Consider the following 2,500-nt stretch of genomic DNA (forward strand, 5'->3'; position numbering starts at 1 on the left):
CAAATGGTGTAGTTTTTACTGCCACCAGAACGACCCTCAGTGTGTTTCGAGTGAACATCTGTTAAACAGAAACCGAAACTCAACATCTGTTTGTTTTATTCCCCCAACACGATATCCTCCGGAATTAACAACATTCTGGATAAAAATAATAACAATGTCATTGGGATCCACCTGAGTAGAATCATTTACAAGATCCAATATCCTGAAATGTTTACTAAACAGAGATAATCCAACAGTCCTGCAGTAACGCGGTGAAAGTCCAGGAGGTGGCGCTGTTGATTTTTTCTCGTTATTCAGGAGATGAAGGTGTAGGTCCAGTCACACTGAAGAGCCCTGATGTGGTACAAAGGTTCCGCTTCAGTCCTGTGCTGGGGTTTAGATCAGTGTGGATCATCTAGCAGAACATTCACACTCTTCATCTAACTAGCTAACTAGTTCTTCTAACTAGACCCTGAAACTCAATCCAAAAAATCCAAAATCTACATCAAAGTTAGTGACACTGTGTACTTGTGTGTATGTGTGTGTGTGTGTAATAAACAAATAAACAAACAAACTTTATTCAGTTTTCTCTATAATCTAAAGCAGGAGATCTGGCAACCCTAAATAATATACAAAAGGGCGGAGTTAAGGCCACGCCCCCTGCACGCTCTTGGGTTTTGTAGATGTGTGTGTGTGTGAGAGAGAGAGCGGACAGCTCCGAGCGCGCGTGCCAGCTCACCTGAAACACACGGAGAGGTTAGAAAACAGAGCACGAGGTGAGTTTACAGAGGGGTCTCTCTCTGCGTGTGTGTGTCTCTCTTTGTCTGCGTCTGTGTGTGTGTCTATCTCTCTCTCTCTCTCTCTCTCTCTCTCTGTCTCTCTAGGTCTCTCTCTGCGTGTGTGTCTCTCTCTCTCTCTCTCTCTCTCTCTCTCTCTAGGTCTCTCTCTGCGTGTGTGCCTCTCTCTCTTTGTGTGTGTGTGTGTGTGTCTCTCTCTCTCTCTCTCTGTCTCTCTAGGTCTCTCTCTGCGTGTGTGCCTCTCTCTCTGTTTGTGTGTGTGTGTCTCTCTCTCTCTCTCTCTCTGTCTCTCTAGGTCTCTCTCTGCGTGTGTGCCTCTCTCTCTGTTTGTGTGTGTGTGTGTCTCTCTCTCTCTCTCTCATGTGTCGCAGCGTTAGACGTAAATTAAAGTTCTAGTTTTAATGTTTGGACTATAGTGTGTGTTTGTGTGCGCGCGCTAGTTAAAATAAAGCCTGCTTTATTCATGACTTGTTTCTCTGTACTTTCCTGATACAAACTCACCTGTGTCGTGTGATATAGTCCTGTACAATAATCTGTGTGTGTGTGTGTGTGTGTGTGAAACCAGACAGTGTGAAATGATGTGGTATTAGAATGTTACGGCTGGTTCCTCAGCAACAGAACCTCAATCAGAAATACAGAGACAGTGCGTAAAAAAACTTCATATCCTGTGAGAAGCAGAACAGAACCCTGAGCGTGCTGGAGAACCCTGAGCGTGCTGGAGAACCCTGGTCACATGCAGAAACACAGAGCTGAACTTCTCTCCTCTCGCTCGCGCTGGGTTTATCCAATCAGGACTGCTGATACACGGATATGCAAATGAGAAGAAGATTAGTCCGGGGTTTAGGAATGTAGAGAGTGAAACTCCAGATGATGAAGGGCCAGGATTCAGTGGTAACCCGGAAAACCTCTAACTACACAACCCCAGGATGCCCGTTACTTGGAGCTGACCGCCACACAGGCCAGAGGGGGTGAAGGAGACCGGACGAAGTGTTGCTGATGGGTGGTCAGGTGGTCACAAATTCTCTCGGTCAGCAGCTGAATGTGTGGATGAAAATGTGTGTATTTCTTAAGATTTTCTATGATGTTTGTATGTGTTGTGTGGACGGAGTCTCCAGGGTCAGTACTTTGTAACAAATTTAAGTTGGGGGCAGTGGTGGCTCAAGTGGTTAAGGCTCTGGGTCGTTGACTGGAAGATCAGGGGTTCAAGCCTCAGCACCGCCAAGTTGTCACTGTTGGGCCCTTGAGCAAGGCCCTTAACCCTCTCTGCTCCAGGGGCGCCGTATCATGGCTGACCCTGCGCTCTGACCCCAACCTCCAAGGATGGGATATGCAAAGAAAGAATTTCACTGTGCTGTAATGTATATGTGACAAATAAAGGCTGTTTCATTTCATTTCATTTATCCCACAACTTCAAGACAGAGGACACACACACAGACACTGTTGTGTCTGACTGAAGTTAGTGTGTTACACCTACCTCCTTAGTTCTCCTTTTCCTCTCTCTGTATCACTTTCATTTAAACCACACTGGACCTGTTTCCTGACGGACAGCAGAAAAAGCCCCTCCATTATTAACTCCTGTAAACAGGAAATCTGAATCAACCTTATCTTTCCTGACCGCTTTCCAGAAAGAGTGTGTGTGTGTGTGGGGGGGGGGGGGATTACTATTGTTTCCCAGTAATTGTGTGAGATGGAATATTTCAGACTTTCTGTCTGTGCCCCCTCTC

At 46.0% G+C, this 2,500-nt stretch overlaps 1 protein-coding gene across 2 annotated transcripts in view; it reads left to right on the forward strand.

The window, feature by feature from the left end:
- The first annotated feature begins 623 nt into the window (after nucleotides 1-623).
- The window catches only part of dennd2db (DENN/MADD domain containing 2Db), a 13,143-nt gene continuing 11,266 nt past the window's right edge, over nucleotides 624-2,500 (forward strand). The window contains exons 1-2 of one of the 2 annotated variants that reach the window (XM_058374019.1): nucleotides 695-755; nucleotides 1,342-1,831. The gene's annotated coding sequence lies outside the window, so the exon portion shown is untranslated. Of the gene's footprint in view, nucleotides 756-1,341; nucleotides 1,832-2,500 lie in introns of both variants that reach the window. The other variant, XM_058374018.1, reaches the window with a different exon arrangement.

This window comes from Hemibagrus wyckioides, linkage group LG21 (assembly GCF_019097595.1).
Source record: "Hemibagrus wyckioides isolate EC202008001 linkage group LG21, SWU_Hwy_1.0, whole genome shotgun sequence".
Classification (NCBI taxonomy): Eukaryota; Metazoa; Chordata; class Actinopteri; order Siluriformes; family Bagridae; genus Hemibagrus; species Hemibagrus wyckioides.